This window comes from Drosophila serrata, unplaced genomic scaffold (genome assembly GCF_035046125.1).
Source record: "Drosophila serrata isolate PLE 108 unplaced genomic scaffold, ASM3504612v1 contig_347, whole genome shotgun sequence".
Taxonomy (NCBI): domain Eukaryota; kingdom Metazoa; phylum Arthropoda; class Insecta; order Diptera; family Drosophilidae; genus Drosophila; species Drosophila serrata.
The window spans coordinates 1,661,923-1,680,566 of NW_028257245.1; the positions used below are offsets into that span (position 1 = coordinate 1,661,923).

The following is an 18,644-nucleotide window of genomic DNA, read 5'->3' on the forward strand; positions in this document are numbered from 1 at the left end:
ATCTCTAAATCTGTAACACTATTTGAATAGTTATATAGCCAAAAAATGTATAGATTGTCTGATTCATTTAAAAGCAATATGTTTTTTTGTACCGATATTTTAATATTTAATAGTTTAAATATTATAATCAAACATTCAAAGCTAAACAGACATTATTGAAATCTCATTGTTATTACTTAGTTCAAATGTATGATTCTGACTGGCGATAGTGAAAACAAGTGTGCCGAAAATTTCCACTGTACACCAGATAAAGATTGTCACAACAATAACGTAATCCGCTTTCTGACCTATCCACATCACTTTTGACCCACTGTTGCGCCCTCCAGGCAACTTCGTTTTCGTTGCGTTTTGCCTCTGTATTCTCTGCTTTTTGGACCGTATGCATGCGAGCGAGCGAGCAAGCGAGACAGCTGTTGGGCTCACGTTGCGCGGGGGCGATGAAGAAGAACAAGAAAAGGAAGAAGAGGGACGAGGCAGAGAAGGCGCAAGGCAAATGACAGCGGCGCTGCTGCGAAATGAGTGGTGGGTGAAGGAGAGGCGAAAGAAAATGGATTTTAAACATTTTTGTTTTGATTATTATTGTTCTTGTTCGTCGCAAAAGTTTGCGAAGCGGAATGGGCGAGGAGAGCGAGCGGGAGAGCGAGCGGGAGAGCGATAGAGGGCAATAGGGAGAGCGAGCGGGTGAAGAAGTGGGAGTGGAAGCGGGATAGGTGCAACCCCCAATGCAATGTAATGCAAATGTAATGCTGAACAATTGCATTTGCCAATTGAAACCAATTGAAAGGTTTGCAGTATTTTTATTTTCCCCCCTTTTTTCTGTATTGTAGATCACTTTTTCAAAGAACTCTTATTTTTATTTTTAGTGCACGCTCGTCTTATTTTCTAGTTCTTTTTTTTACCTTTTTGCTATTTATATTGGATTTCTGCTGCTGCAATTTGCCGCCTGCCTGCGATTTGTTGCTCTTTTGCATAATAATAGACAAATACGTCAACGAGTAGATGTATGTTCGTATTTTTCGTGGATTTTCACGTCTTACGTTGTGTTTGCCGTTGTTGTTATTGCTGGTTTTGTACTGCATGCGTATTTACCGCCAGTTTTTATTTGTATTTGTAGTTGTAGCTGTTGCTGCTGTGTGTGTTATTGTGTGTTTATTTCGTCTGTTGTTCACCTTATTAATTTGGTTCGCTTTTATTTTTATTTTGCTAGGTAGCTATTTGCATTTTGCTCTGCCTTCTGCTTCTTCGCTCGCACACAGCCACAAACTCGCGCACACACGGAGACACACACACACACTGGGAGCACTCGTCGCACGCACGCACGCACACGTACATAAGCGATTGGTTTTTCATAATTCGCAAAAACTTAATTTTATTCTATTTGATATACTGGCTGCTGGCATGCTGTCGCTGCATTCGGTTTTCCATTACCATTTCGCTGACACTGCACTTTGGGCTCTGCATGGCGATTTCCGCGATTTACCCACGCTTTTCCGCACTTTTTCACACACCGCACACGCACGCAGGCGAGGAATTTCGTTGGCAAAACGGAATTTAAAATAATAATTTATTTTTTCAGCTCTTCGTTCATCGGAGTGCTCGTGTTCGCCATTTTCGTATGGTGCTGCCAGATAGCCGCAGTGTGGGTGCAAACTCGGAAAAAGTTGATGTGACTTCATTAATTGTATTTGTGTTGGGCCTGGAAGATTTTGCTTCATGCAAAGGTCTTGTTTTTATAAATTCCATTCTATACTTCTCTGTGAAATTGTTGTCAAAATGGGAATTTCTTGGAAATCTCCAGCAAGGTGGCAACTCCTTATCGGCTCTCCTTTGCTTCGCCACTTGTTCCAGATAGTTGTCTCGCTCGCACTGCCTTTGCATGCCATACTGATTTTTTTTCTCTATGGACTTTGGATGGCGCGCGAAAAATACCAGAATTTGAAAGAGGAGATGAAGATAAATGGAAAAAAAGCAAAATTAAAAACGTTTTTATTTAATAAATATGTACCTAATTGAACAAAACATAAATGTAATATAGGTCATCAGATGAGTATTTATAAAAGGAGGAACGGAAAGATTTAAGAAAAGTAGTGTAATTAAAAATGTTGACAATGATATATTTTAACATACTAAAAGATAAAATCGTAAATTAGTACTCGATTCTTAAGATTGTATATTGTTTGTTGCTTGGAACCCCTTTAATTATTTTGAAATAACTTTATTTAAAAATAAAAATAAAACACCTAATCATTTTTAAGAGTTGCCAGAGTGTAAAACAAACTCTCCTAGCAAGAGCTCCTTGCTGCGAAACTCTTTCTATCGATAGACGTGTAGTTTCCTATCGATATGTGGGCGCTTTTCTGTTTGAAATTTAAAAAAAAAAAACGCATAAGCCAATTTAAACTCGATCATTACAATTAGTTTTAGAAACTCACTTAATGCTCGTGTGCTTGCAAGTCATGGAACTTTATGTATTTATAATGAGCAAATAAATATTCGCCACCCGAAGCCGGAATTTGCATAATGAAGGCGAAACCCATTTCAAATGAGTTGCACTTTTTCCGCTGCCACTCAGTGGGGGGTGGGACCCCATAAAAAAAGTGAGCAGAAAACAAACAAAAGCGATCGATCGCATGGCATACAAAGCATCTGATTTTGCAGTGAATCTCATGGATACATAGATACTACGGCCAGCGGTGACTGTATCTATGTGTCGCTCGTACATTTGCATTGTGGATGCGTGGAGCGCAGAGCTAATAGCTAAAATGGAGAACTTACGTGCCAATTGACATTCATGAGTCCCAAGGCCGAAAGCATTAAAATAATTGCATGTTCTCTGGGCTCCAGCAGCGACAGCGGTGGACATAATTGTGCCCCGCATGATCATCGAGTCGTTTCCAACTTTCCAAAGCGGAAAAATCGATCAAAATAAAGGGGGAAGCTTTGCTTTCAACATATAATGGGGTTTTCCGCGAGGTCGTTCCAGCAATTGACGTGTACTATATAATACACTCACTCGTATGCTGTATGTACTATACATACATATAATTATAGTCGCACATAGGACAACCCACCAAGCGCACCCTACATCTACTCCACTCGAATAACCCCACCAAACACACACGTCAGGCTACAAATACTATATACTATATAATATATATGTTTGCTATATATTCTGACATACATTCTATATGCACATGTATTTATTTTGGGCGCCTGCAACTGGCGTTGAATTTAGCGGGGAAGAACCTTATATCGTGTCACGAGGTTAAATTAATTTAGTCAAGTGACTAACTCCCAGGCTGTAATTTAATATTTGTCGTAAAGCTTTTCTCTCAATCCATGTTCTGTTACCTACATGAACTTAGAACTTAAATAAATTTACAATAAAAAGGAATACTATTATTTTTAAGTTATAATTTTAGTCTTAAGTTTGTACGATTGGGCAAAGTTAATTTTATTATTAGGAAGTTTCTATCTTTGGAATGTAGTTTTAAATTACATTGCTTTACATTTTATTAAAGAAAAGAAAAAAAAAACTATTTTGTATTGTTACTATCTAAAAAACGACAGTCGTTAAAATATTAATAAATAAATTACTTTAAATTTAAAAAGAAATTATACATATAAAAAAAAGGGCAGAAAAATATTTTCAAAGCTCGATCGAACTTAATATAAGAAACCAATTTTGTATTATCAATATCTAAAAAACGCAAGAATTTCGATATTTACTAAAACATAATTTATTTTCTTTAAATAAATACAAATTATTTCTTTAAAGGGAAAGAAAAAGCTGTTTCCAAATTAGTTATTTATTTAAAACTATCTATGTACATTTATTTATCCCATCATAACTATTCGTTACGCGAATTACATTTGCAACTAAGACTGCGAGTTTCTCATTTAAATAAGCAAAGGTAATCAAAATATTGATTTAATACTCCCCTCCAAAAAATTAGTTACTTAATTGCGGTTTTGTGCCATCTCTAGTGCACACACGCACGCACACAAATATCACACGCTCCCACAATTAGAGAGGGACAAACAAACAAACAAAACAAAAGATCCCCCGTCAGTGATGTCATTTCCACTTTTTTCCCGTTGCACAATTATGTACGTCTTTAATGCTAGATATAACTAAGGGAATTTAAACAGTAAGATTTTTAACACTTTTTATAAGATCTTAAAATTAAAAATTTGGAAGGGTTTATCTTTACTAACTAGTACAAATTTGATTATCCTTAATCACTTAGCGAAAGGGAGCTTTTTTCATCTTGTTTCTTTAAAATGTATTTTCCTAACTCTTTCAAACAATTTGGCTTTTTTAGCTTGTATTTTTTGTTGATCCAGCTTTTCTGCTCAGAAAGAAATGAGCGCACTGCCCAAAAAAAGCATAAAGCACGTAAATGGAAAATGGGAAGAGGGAGAGAGGGCTAGCGTGAGAGCATGATAGACGGGAAGCCAGAGCGAGAGAGAGCAAGAGTGGGGAAAATGAGAGCGAGCGCATTAGAATATGTGTAGCTTCCCGCTCTGCTGCAACAATTAATGCATATTAAGGTCAGCTGGCATTGCTGCTTTGCTTGTGTGCTTCTTTTTCATCTTCCTTCTCCTCCTGTTTGCCCTTCTGCTCTGTTTCTTTATATTTTCGAAAATGCCATAGCTTAGCTCGCCCACAGATGGCGCCAGAGGTTCCGAACCGAATGGGAAATGAATTCGAAAGTCCGTTCAAACATCGAAAATTCTACTGTGGGAGATCTTTGGTGACGGGTAATGTCCTAATTTAGGATATACTCTATGTTATTATTTACTATTGGAATAAAGAAAAGTATTAAGTTTTAATATAATAAAACTACTTAAGCAGTGTCCATTTGTAAGGTGAGAATCATAATAAAACTTAGGTATGTACATATGTATAAGATCGATGTTGCTATGTTTTTACAGTTAAGTAATAATAAAACTCTTTTTAAACCTTTAGACTTCCTTACTCGAATATTGGACTTTCGAATATTATTTGCGAATATGCCTTTTTAATACATTTTCAATAAAACAACTGGTAGTTTATTAAATGGCATACTTCAACTCTTTTATTGAAGATCAAGGAGAATCTGTAAAAAAGCATATTCCCAAATTACATTCGAAATTCCACGAGACGAATGAATTTGGATTCCAAAAAACCGGTGATGGAATAGGCAATAATCCATAAAACTTACAATTGGAACGACGAAAAAAAAGTTAATGAACAATCACGGCAGCCCACTCAAAGAACTACAAAAAAAATGAAGAAAAAACAACAACAAACAAAAACTTCTGTTTTTGGCAGGGAAAAGCGGCAGCAACAACGACGGAAAATAGCAACAAAAACAACAACAATCAGTTAACAAAAGCCACAATTTACAGAGCGATTGACGTCATTGGAAGGTTTAGTTGTTGTTGGTTTTTTTTTGTATTTTCTATGGAAATGTTTATGTAAGTCTGTGGGCAGAAAAAGCGTGTGTGTGTGTGTGTGTTAGTGCGCGTGCTGGGCGACAAGTGCAATGCAATTCTTGAATGGTGCGCATGCACTCGCACCCCCTAGCGCCCCTCTACCTTTGGCAAAAAAAATCCCCAACTAACAGAGAGAGAGAGAGAGAGAGAGAGAGAGAGAAGAGCGAGCGAGGGAGTCGGAGAGCTTTTATGAGTACTTTCCATATGTGTGTGTGTGTATATCACTATGCGTGTGTGTGTGCTTAGCAATTTTCATGTCATAAGTGCATAAAAATTGCAAGGCCCTGAAAAGCGGTTCGCTTCACATGATAGCCATACAAACATTAGATTTATCAGTCAAGCGCTCGCTCGCTCTCGTTCTCGCTCTTCCGCTCGGTGCCCCTCTCACTCCCACTCTGTCTCTGTTTGTCTCTTTCTCATTATCTAATGTTCACTTAGGAGGTTTTTTTTAAGTAAGAAATATAAAATATAACTTGCCCTAGAACTATTTTTCATTTTGACTTATGCACACAGGCGTAGATTAAGTACTTTGGTAAAAACAAATGCAGTTATATGAATAGTTATTCCCTAAATATACATATATGTACTTCCTTTAAAATATAATATTTGTACTGATACTTATTATTTGAAGTACTTGAAGTTAGCGTCCTAAGTGATCTAAATATATTTTATATTTTTATACAATATTTTAAAAGGAATTGTATACCTTATTTTTATCAAATGATAGTTAACATTTGTAACATTTTAAATATAATAATTATAATTATATTCATAGAAATAAATAACTACAGTATTTAAAACCTTAAAAGTATGTCGAAAAGTATGAAATGTGATTTTTTTAAGTGATGTAAAAGCTCTTCAAAGGTTTTAAAATTTGTAGTTTATGTAATAACCATATAATAAACTATATATTTATATAATTTATGGTTTTAAGTTGATTTTGGAGTTACAATCTAATGATCACCTTTGAATACTACTCAACATATATGCGGATTTTTTTACTAGAGGACTTAACATCTTTAGCCAATATCAAATATATCAATAATATCAAATTCACTCGAAATTCATAATCCTTATTGGGGATTTCTCTCCATGTTTTCAATATATTATACAAATATGTGTATAATTTTGTTAATATTTTTACAAAGAACTATAATTTTTTATCTCTCATATCTTTGAAAATTTAACGGTTTAAAAAGTCAAATACATATATATTGAATATAAATAAAATATTGTAAATAAAATACCCTTTTATATAAACTTGCACTTACTTAAAAAAAACGAATTTCATATCAGTGGAGTATGTCAATATAATATAATATCGATAAGAAATGCAAGTCCCTAGGGAGCTATCCAAGTTAGAACTGATTGAGACCTTTGGTTATTCAAGGGTTGAGTTCCTGCTACTAATATTATCACCTCATATGTGAATATGTACTGGGCTTCGGCTATCTCGGCAATATCTCTTATTCTAGTTGCAGTTTTCCGTTGACGTGTATTTCACAACGAAGCCCTTCAATGGATGCACCCCCCCTCAGGCCACCCCCATAGGCACACATGGAAACTAACTCGAAGGTAGGAGAGCTAGCCTCTAGAATTATCCACGTGCATATGCACATACTACATTGTAGATATGTATGTACATATGTGAACAGGTAAGCAGCTCTAAGTACATAGCTGCGACAGGTGTTGGCTTTTTTAACGACCTGCAATGCGCCCGCCCTTAAACGTGTCGTCTCATGCGTTGACATTCAGCTCGGCTAAAAAACTGGCTTCTAACATCGATAAGATATCCGATAGAACGAAAGATTATTGAGTAATTGAAACGATTGAAAACAAACACCGCGTTTGTTTGGAAATGTACAATAATGCTCAATTAACACGAAGAATGTTTGTTGAGGAAGGCACACCTCTGAAATTGACAACTCAATCAATTATTAATGCAATTCAGCGTTGGCTGAATAAATCTGGGGAGAGGGAGCTTTATATTTAAATAGATATTTAACTGTGATCTTCAATGATTATTAATGCTGTCAGAGGGATTTTGTATTCCACATATATGTTTTTGTTTTAATACATTTTTTTAATACAATTTTAAATCAAGTCTGTCCTAAAAAAGTGTATACAAAATTGGTAAATTTCAAGGCCAATTTGGGTGATGTGTCATTCCAGTGCTTACCTTGACTATGTCATAATGCTCATAAATGCTAAAAGTTAAAAAATTGCCCAAAGTTTTCGTTTTAAAGTTATTTGGTAATACGTGAAATCTAATATTTAATGATTCCTTATGTAATATAATAAATATTTACTGAGATTCTTTATGTTTAAAGAATTAAATATATTTTAATAAAACAATATGCCCATAATGATATTAAAAAAAAATAAATTAATATAATACAAAAGCTGATTTTAAATACATACATTTAATAATATAAAATAAAAGTTTCTTGATAGTTTAATTAAAAGAGTAGTTATTAGGTAACAGACACAGAAATTTTAGGTTAAAGCAAGAAATTAATATATTAGAGTTCAAAAAATGTTTATTTTTACTGCCAATTTAAATCAGTTTAAAACAATTTAATTAATTGCCTGACTGTCAAAATCATAGTAATTCGAACAACAAATTAGCCTTGATTAAATGTTAGCTTGTGAACGAACGGCTTCTAATAATCCTGCCATCTTATCCCACCCACTTCACCCCTTCCCTCCTTCTGCCTTATTCGTCGTCTCCTTATCTGCTTGTCTACATCTTTCCATCGTTTTCCTTTCCCACTGAAGGAAAAGCTCGCCTGGCAACACAACACACAAGTGGAAAGTAAAGACAAGACAATGAAAACGATGGAAATGAGAGCGAAAAAAACCGAAGCATACTTCGCGGCGCTTTCGCTTGAGCTGACTCTTGCACACACTCTCTCTCTCTCTGGCACTCTCTCTCACTCTCTCATGCTAGTGCTTTCTCTCCCTTACGCTGGCACGATTTCGGCTCGTGTGGATCTCGTGCTCTCTGTCACTCCCCCATCCAGCGGGAGGGAGCGAGAGCGAGTGCGCTCAGCATTACATGTCTTTATCCCTTCGATCTGGGGCTCAGTTGTTGTTTTTTTTTTTTTGTTCTTGTTCGGCATGCGGAATAACGGGAACGAGGCGGCGTTCTCGTTTAACCATTATTAGGGTAGTTTTTCATGCGGCGGCCCTGAAGCTCTATTTGCCGCAATCGATGTTCCCTCCCATTCCGCCTACCCGCCACCCCCCGACCAACGTACCACCCCTTGGAAATGGCCGCTTTTTTTTTGTTGGGGTGGAAATGGAAATTGTTTCGGCTTCGGGGATCAACATCATCATCATCATTATCAACATCAGCGTCATTATCGTTTTGTGCCGAACCAAACTCAAGCGTACTTTTCTGTTTAGGGTTTCACCACGTTGTTGTTGTTGTTGTTGTTGCTGATGTTGTTGTTGTTGTTGTTGTGGGCCGACATGACAACGTGAAATTTACTTTATTGTCTGTCCGTGTATTCCATTTCAAAGCATTACTTTTTCGCTGATGCGCCCTCGGGGCCGAATTTACGGAGCGCGCCCACACCCATCTCCATAAATGTATGGAACACCATACAACAACAACAACAACAGCAACAAAAACAACAACAAAAACACATACTCAGATATCCCCTATTACAGTTAAACTTCACTTGATCGAACTTTTTATAGCTTACTTTTTTCCAATTTTAAAATTAATTACATAATTTAATGATTCTAGGAGTCAATGTTAATTTCCTTTCCTTTCAATTTCAAAAGAAACAAGAACAACAAATTTAAACACCATTTTGAGAAACTCACAGATCCCATAACTTTTCAGCACATTTTAATAAATACTTAATTATTTTTATACTATCTAACATTTTATTTTAATCGATCCTAAATAAAAGCAAACAAAAAATTGATTAGATATTTTAAAACTAATGTTCCTTATAATACAACTATAAATAATTCCACTTTTAATAACTAAAAATTCACAAACTCAGACTTTCTAATACTCAAACTTTGTGTGTTTACTGAAAAACATTGGTTTAAACTTTAAACTAACTTACTTGATCTGCTTATATTGCCAGTTTTCTCTCAGGTTCTATAGTTTGATTATTCAATAATATTCAAGACGAAGACTTACTTCAAACTTGCATCTTATATCATATATCATATCTTATATATTATATCATATATAATTAACCATATATTATATACATATATGTGTAAAAAAGGTTTCTAAAAATTCTATTAAAAAAACTCTGAAAAATCATTTTTTAAAATTCAAGATATTGAAGTGGAACTGTGATACATTGTACATATATTTTTTTCTTGAGCGTCCCCGTCATGGGATCGTTAAAAGCTCAACATCAAAATCATTTTTAAACATTGCTTCCTTTTATTTTTGTCTTGATCGTTTTTTTTTTTTTTTTGCATGCAACTTTCTATGTGTGTATAAATCTTTTTTTTATATGTAATTAACTTTTATTCGCGGCTTGAGTTTTGTTTTTTTTTTTTGTCGTTTCTTTGTTGCCGTAACAATTGCAAAAACTTGATTTTTAGCGTGTACGAAAATAAGTGCTTACGATAACTGGTGTTCCATTAAAAAATCGCAGCAGCAGCAGTCATAATTTGGAAACTGTAATTGCGCATCTTAAAATTCTGCACATTATTAACAGCTCTTAAAGATACTGGCTGCCGTGAAAGAGCTCGGAGCTTAAAATAATTAACAGTCGTAAAAAATAGCACGGTAAAATAAAATAATCTGCAGTTGATCTTGTCAAGATATTAATATTTTCATTTAATTAATTTTATTTATTATTGTAGTGTCTAGTTAAGACTCATTATTAGAGTTTTTAACACCTTAATCCTTCAAAAATGTTTGGAAAAATTGAAGTAATTGAAGTAAATCTTGTATAAGGTCATGAAAGCGATCCTTTTACTTAATTATGTCGTTATGAGGTCATTGAAAAATAATAGATGTCACGGGAATTCCATATCCTTGATTCCCTTCAGTAGGCTTTTATTATAACTTCTTATATATTTAAAAGAATAATATATGTAAATAATGATATTTATAATATATAATAAATAATACATATTCAAACCTTGACAAATGACTTTAAAATTGGACAACATTTTCCGAATTTCCGCTGATTAATCCTTAGAGCAATGATCGCAAATCTTTGAAATATTTATTTTTCCATAAAGTTTAAAAATAAATAATATATTTTGGTTCAAGAAAAACATGTTTTTAAATGTTTAAGGATATAATATTGAATTTTTTATTTCTGGTTGAAAGTTATATACATACATACAAAAATGTTGCGTGTGTTAAATATTTATTATAAGAAATGTCTTTAAAATCAAAAAGGGAATACAAGTTTGCTGATCGATGCTTGGAACAGTGATCAGATTTTAAATTAAGTTGTAAATTACATAATATTTAATTTATAAGTTTTAATGCAGGTTGTCTAGCTTAAATAATAAACAACATAATATTAAATTCTATGTATATTATAGACTTTTAGTAAATTTTCTATAGGCGTGAATATTAATCTTTTAAATTTTGTACAAAATAACCTTTTCTACTTTCGTCATGACAATGAAAATATTAGTTGAGAGACTCTGAGATCATGAAAATAGCTTTGAGGTTGAAACCGAAGATCAAAAACCCCCGAAAACTTGTTTGGCATCGGTTTTCTGTTTGTTTGTTTTTTCGTCGGTTTTTTTTTTGGCAACATTTTTTCTCCATTACCGAAACAAAGTGAAAATTTATGCCGCACCTTGGAATATGTCTAATTTATTTATTTTTTTCGGTTGCCCCAATCTCTGGCGAGATCCAAACTTTGGCAAACTGTGTTAGCGAGAAAGCCGTAAATTTCTTTTGGATTTCCCCAGTGAAGTTTTCTTGAAATTAGACAAGTTTCTTAAAGGCGAAAATGAGTCACCTGTGCGAGTGAGCGAGCAAAGTGAGTGAGAGAGTTGCGTGGGCGAGAAAGATGACAGATACATGTACATACATACATACATGTATATGCATGTATGTAGCATGCATGATGCATGATGCTCCCTCCAAGCTTTTCTGTCGCTTTACCTTGCTTTTCTTCTCCTCAACCGCCTCCTTCGCCGTTCCTCTTTCGCCTGCCACTTCGCCAGAATGGCGAATACAGCTGTTCTGTTCCATAAAAATTCCTTTTTTCGCGTTTAATTTTAGCCAGAACAGAAATTGCACGGGGAAAACAACAGCAACAAAAAGTGCAAGAACAAAAAATGTTTATTTTCGTATTGTGCTCGAAACTCATTTACATGCAAACACACACGCACACACGCAAGCCCACAAGTGAGCGAAGAGCAGAAGCCGACGAGGAAGAAACGGCGAAAGGAGAGGAAGGAAGAATATGCGTGGGACGCCAACTCTACGCCGTGCGACAGAAAGAGAGGGGGCCAACCTTGAAGGAGCCTCGGGTACCGCGATGCCCAGCAGATGGCGTAAGCCCAGGGCGTATGAGTGCACGGGGAAAAACAAACATACTTACATATGTATGTATGTAAATACATACATATATGTATTTGCATAGAAAACAAAGGGGAGTACGTCATCCTGGATATTTTCATTAGAATTAATAACACTAACATTCTTATATAATTTACAACATATCTTATTTAAACTTGTATTTTATTGAATTTAGTTTTTAGTTAAGATACATTTTGTGAAATAGAGCAACATAAATCTTTTTAAGTACTTTTTTAAAACTTAAATCTATTTTTTACATTCATTTATTTTATAATTTTAAATATAGAATAATTATTATTATTGTTATTATTGTTATACGTTTTTCTTTCCATAGATACATCATTTTATAAATTTTGTTTGTAATTTTAAATTTTTTAGGTTTTGCCGAAAACATGTGTTATTTTGTTCAAATATAATGTTTTTATAAAATTACAGATTTTCTTGTAATTTTTGCTGTATTTAAGTTTGACATTATGATCTGATACACAGATTGTCAAGTATTTCTTTGCAAAAAGAGATTAATTTAAATTGATTCAATTTATGGAAACAATATTAATATAACAAGAGTTAGGTAAACCTATTTATTTAAAACTTGATAAACTGTATATACATGTGTATTTGTGTATATATTTATTAAAAATAGTTTTTCCCATATAATTGATTAAAAAGGGCGAGAAAACAAAAATTTTTTAAATAAAAGCCTATCATTGAGCTTTGATCATTTTTGGTCTCCAATCTATACATTTTTTTTTCTAGCTTTTCGTATGCGTGAGAGTGGTTCTGGTGCTTCCTTCCCACCCAAATTCATCCCTCTCCCCCTATAACCACCCCCTTGGTGACTAAGTTAAAAAAAAAAATAAATAAAAATAGTGCACATGCGAATGCAAATTGGAAATGCAAAGCCAGAGCACGCGGGAAACATGGCCACAATTCCTATAGAACCCACAAGACCATATTGCGGACCCAACCATACCCGAGTCTAGATCCATCCGTTGGAAACGAGAAAGCGAGCATTTATAGCCCAACAGAGCAGATGTGCGGCGTTTTGGCTCCCGCCGTCGATCTCCCCCTCCCCAGAGGGTACCTTGAATTTTCCCATTTTATGCGCCCCTCGAACATTGTGCTCTACACAGAGAAAAAAAATATAAAAGTTTCCTTCAAAGTTTTATTTTAAATATTCTAATCATTTTCTGCTTCGATAATATGTATCTGTGATAGAAAGTGGACTTGAGCTTTAAGTGGAACTAAAAGATAAACGGCCAAACAAACGGTAAAACGAACGGACAGATGAAATTTCAGCTGATCGTACAAAAGAACGGACTCACGAACGGACACAGGAACGGACACACGAAGGGACAGATGAATGAAAAGATGATCGGACAAATTAACGGACAGATGAACGGACGTGCGATCGGACAGAAAGGACGTGATTAGATCGACTCTGCTGATAAGTCTGATGATGAATATATGCAATGAATATTCATAAGTATTTTCATTAGAGGTATAAATATTTCTAAATTTAAAAATAATTATTTAATATTGTTCTGCCCAAACGATTTTTCTCAGTGTACATTCGCTGGGTTCTCCATTAATCTGTTTTTCGTGTGTACGTGGCACATACATACATTTATTTTTTGTTTTTTTGCATGCTCATGTTCATTTCCTTTTGTCAATTGAATTTAATGGAGTTGAGTGGCGGCCTGTTTTCGTCTATATGTGCATGTGAGTGAGTGTGTCTGCATCTGTGTGCATTTGTTCGTGTGGCCAAGGGTGGAATTGATCGATCAAGTTGATCAGGGGAGCGTGCAACGATCGTGTGCAGGGCATTATGCTTAGGGGTTGCTTTTCCCGATCCCTTGAGCCCTTTGGGTTCAGTTCCGGAGCTGCAGCTGTTATGTTTCTCATTAGGGAACGATTGGGACGGGAGGGAGGAAAAATCCCCTAATGCAACCCTTGGGGGACTGGATCCTACAGCTGGATCTCCTGTATGACCCCAGTTTATTGAACTTTTTCAGTGCACCAGTACAAAGGAAAAACAGAGCATATGATCCTTGTCCTGACTATTCAAGTGTAAAACATCAAATTCTTGTTTTAAATAATTTCTGATACAGGGGTATTGGGGTTAAAATAAGCAATGATCTTTGAAAATAAAGTTTATATAGCTTTTAAAATGTAATGTTTTACTAAACCACTACTCTGGTGTGGAAAGATTTTTATACCCTTGCAGGGTATTATAATTTCAGTCAGAAGTTTGCAACGCAGTGAAGGAGGCACCTCCGACCATATAAAGTATATATATTCTTGATCAGGATCAACAGCCGAGTCGATCTAGCCATGTCCGTCTGTCCGTCTGTCCGTCTGTCCTTCTGTCCGTCTGTCCGTCTGTCCGTTTCTACGCAAACTAGTCTCTCAGTTTTTAAGCTATCTGAATGAAACTTTGCAGTTAGCCTTCTATATACTCTCACTCGTATATATGTCGGAACGGGCCGGATCGGACTACTATATCATATAGCTGCCATTGGAATGATCGGATAATTTTTACAAAAAAAATTATAACAATTTCAGTTTTCAACAGAATTTGATCAAATTTAAGATATACCCATTTTACTATACTCTACAATTTTGTATAAAATTTAATGAAAATCGGACAACTATATCATATAGCTCCCATAGGAACAATCGGGAAATTAAGACAATTAAAAATTATAACATTTTAAGTTTTCAACAGATTTTTATCAAATTTGAGGTGTAACCATTTTATATCAGTCTTAAATTTTGTGTAAAATTTTATGAAAATCGGACGACTATATTATATAGGTGCCATACAAACGATCGTTAGATGTGGAGAAAAATGCACATCTGTGACTGTAAAACTGCAAATATAATATGTAAAGGTGAATGAAATGAAAGCAGGTATTACTTCATTGTTTTTTAACACAAATAAATATAATTTATATTGTTGGGATTCCAAGTCATAGAAGTTCTATCTGCAAGGGTATATAAACTTCGGCGTGCCGAAGTTAGCATCCTTACATGTTATTATACCCTTGCAGGGTATTATAATTTCAGTCAGAAGTTTGCAACGCAGTGAAGGAGGCACCTTCGACCATATAACGTATATATATTCTTGATCAGGATCAACAGCCGAGTCGATCTAGCCATGTCCGTCTGTCCGTTTGTCCTTCTGTCCGTCTGTCCGTCTGTCCGTTTCTACGCAAACTAGTTAATAATAATTTAGTAATTAATAATTTACCAATTTAACCAACCAACCAATTTAATTTATTGTTAGAAATTTACTTTACTGTAGAAGGTTATTTTTAATTCGTACTTGTGCATTTTCAGGATCTGTTTTATAATATTTGTTTGGTAGAAAAGTATTAACTTAATGTTCAATAAAACTAAGACATTCTTTAATGTAATATATTAATGTATTTATAGTTTCTTTGGACTTAACTTAATTATTTTTATTAGAAACGAATAAATAAATTTATATGTTAAATTTACATATTGTGTTTTTATTCCTGAATAAACTTCTCTTCTCTGTCTTTTTTTGGAATATTTTAGAAACTTGCATAAATGACATAAGAAAAAACATTTTTTAATTCTGTAGACGAATAGAAAGTATTCTAAAACCTCAATTAAAATGGTCATTCTAACCGGATTCGTCTTCATTTTACGTAACATATTTTTGATAATGATACACTTGTAAAGTACCTCTTAAAATATTTATTTTCAATTCAAAATATTTACGCTACTGTTATTTATTTGAAAGAATATTTTTGGTGTAGGGCTATCAAACCCCTTTTAAATAAAAAAAATATAAATAGGTGAGTAGAAAAAGCAAATTAAAATTCAGCTATATAGAACCCTTATTTGTTTTTTTTCACAATGAACATTGATTTAAAAGATAACTCTCAAAATACAGCGCATTAGTCGCAATGTAACCATTTTTTTATTATTTCAAGGACATTAGGGAAATGCTCGTCGTAGGGGTTGCATTCAACTCTTTTATTATATTTTTTTTTTTTGCAAAGTGCAAAGTCCCCTGTGAGATCGCAGCTGACGTTCGGTTCACTTCGGGGTTTTGTATAGTTTTTGGCAACGCAGTAAAAAGGGGGGACCGACCGAGATGGAACCAACCCCCGGGACAGGATCTCGGCGTCTGTGTGCCAATTTCCACCCCATGAACAAGAGCAGTGCCACCCTCGCACCCTCCCGAAGCTGAATACCAACTCCGAACCGACGACCACCCGCCGCCGTCTGCTCGTGATCTGACCCCCGTTTCGGGTTTAAGGGTTGCTTTTCACTCCATGTCAGCGGCGCAGCAAAAAAAAGCTCCTTGCTCCTTTGCTCCTTGCTCCTGAGCGGCGCAGCAACCCCCCAGCGGATGATGAGGAAAAGGCAACATCCGGCCTGCTGCAAGGGATGGCAATGGGAGGGTTGGCCCAGGTCTGCATCGTGTGGTCAGAGAGGGGATCATGCTTGGCTGCCGCTCGGGGCTCCGAGTTTCGAGCTCTGAGTCCTGAGACCTGAGGCCTGCACTGGGGAAATATTATAAAACAGAAAGGTGGTGATATTGTTTCCTCAATTTATATAGACTAAGCTTTTTTATTTGTGTTCATGACTCAAAGATTAAGTGCGTTTATGTACAATTCCACATATAAATATTCTGTTAAATACAAAATACTTAAGCTAACTTTCTCCCTAAAACAAATATCAACATTCTATTAAAAAAAAAGTATAATTTAATGTAAAAGTATTTTTTTGTGTCCCATTTTTCCCACTGTGTAAGCCTTATTTGTAATGCCTGTCGTTGCCAGACACCCGAACATCACCACCCTCCTGGACCTACTCCACCCCTCAGGGCATCTGTGTGGCTGACCCCCTCCTACCACCCCTCACGGTGTGTCCTTGCTGCTAGAACTCGGGGGGTATTAGTGTGTTTCCCAGGACCTTACTACTGTCGGGCCTATAATGTGTGTGTAAAAGGAACTTTTGTCTATTTATTTTATATATTTTTAATAACAACACTAAAACTTCTCTTAACTATCTAAAATAAAAGTGACGATGGAACCAACATACAATATTGTGATCAATAGTAACAGTATCAAAAAGTAAATTACAAATAATTTAATTCTGAAAGCTAGTATTTAGTTTTAAGGCTAGATACTTTTCGACTCAGTTTAGAAAACTTTGCAATCGTCACTACGTGACACGGCAAACCACAGTGATCACAGTGCAGAAAAAAGTTATAAATACAGATTATTTTAGTATTTATTTATGTATTTATTTAAAATAATTTATTTTATGCAACAAAAACTCCTTAAAAACTTATTTATGTAAGGCATAGCTGATTTCCACTTATTGTACATCCATCTCAACAAATTTTTATACAAATTTTCACATTTGTTCATATATACATATGTATTTAAATATATACATAATTGAAGACTAATTAAAAAATTATGTCTATAATTATAGAAAAATTGTTGTCAAGTCTAATTAATCAACCTTTAAGTATTTTAATTTAAAACCAGATAACCTTTCTAGGTCCAAACAAGTCTTATCATCAAAGTGTTTTTTCTATCGAATATTTGTTTTTTTTTTTAATAGTGGGGAAAAGATTTCTGTGTTTTCTAATTTTAGGAAGTTACTAACAAAAAATTATATTTATATCTTCAGTTAGTCACAAAATGTAATGCAACTTTTAACATAATGTTTCTATCATAACGGCGTTTTAATATAATTTATGTGAACTAAATCAGCTGATTATACCTTGAGCTAGTAAGTAAGTATAATAAGTTTAGTAGACAAATAACAAGTTCTTATTATCATTCATTTATACACTCAACATATTACAGCTTCATATTTCTTAGAGTTAATCCCTGGTAATTATTATCAGCATCAGTTAGGATTATGAGACGGCTGTCATGGAAACATCATCTGTCCAGGGGTCTTGAAAGCTTCGTTTCCCGAATAATCCAGATTCCTCGTGTGTGTACAAAGCAGGGCAGGAAAATCGATAATCTTGGGCGGATCGGGAAAATGGAAATAGAAATTGTGCGCAGTTGGCAAATCTGATAATGACGATGATGTTACGAGGGGGAGTTGACCGACCGTCCACAGCTCTCTTTCCCTTCACTCGGATTAACTCGCTTTTGTTACCAATTTTATGTTATGTACCCTTCTCTTTCCTCCTCTCCCTCCCTCTGTCTCTCTCACTATCTCTATCTTTCTCGCTCATCATCTTTGTTTTGCTGTGTGACCCAAAAAGTAATGAGCAAAAGAAGAAAAGAATTTAAATTTTTGCCAGCGAAAGAAAACCAGAAAGTTCCATTAACAACAAATATTTTTTGGCAGCCTCCAATTTCTGTGTTCTCTTCATTTTTTTCTTTAGAGGGGGTTCCGGAAAAAGGGGGAAGCTGTCCAAGGGGGGAGGTTAAAAGGGGTTTCTTTCGATTGAGAGCGAGCATTCTTTGAAAATCCAGGGCCATCAATCACTCAAAAAAATCAGTGGCGTATAGTAGGGGGCTATTTATACCCTTGCAGGGTATAACAATTTGGTTGTTACTTTGTTGTTATTGGTCAAAACTTTTATATTTTTTAACATTTTAATGTAGTATGCAGA

General features: G+C 34.9%; 1 protein-coding gene across 1 annotated transcript in view; it reads right to left on the reverse strand.

Annotated features, from left to right (window-relative positions):
• Nucleotides 1-18,644, reverse strand: part of psq (BTB-domain-containing protein pipsqueak) — an 88,753-nt gene that overhangs the window by 65,095 nt on the left and 5,014 nt on the right. Inside the window, 2 exon segments of the mRNA XM_086838342.1 lie at nt 900-1,696; nt 1,751-1,905. The gene's annotated coding sequence lies outside the window, so the exon portion shown is untranslated.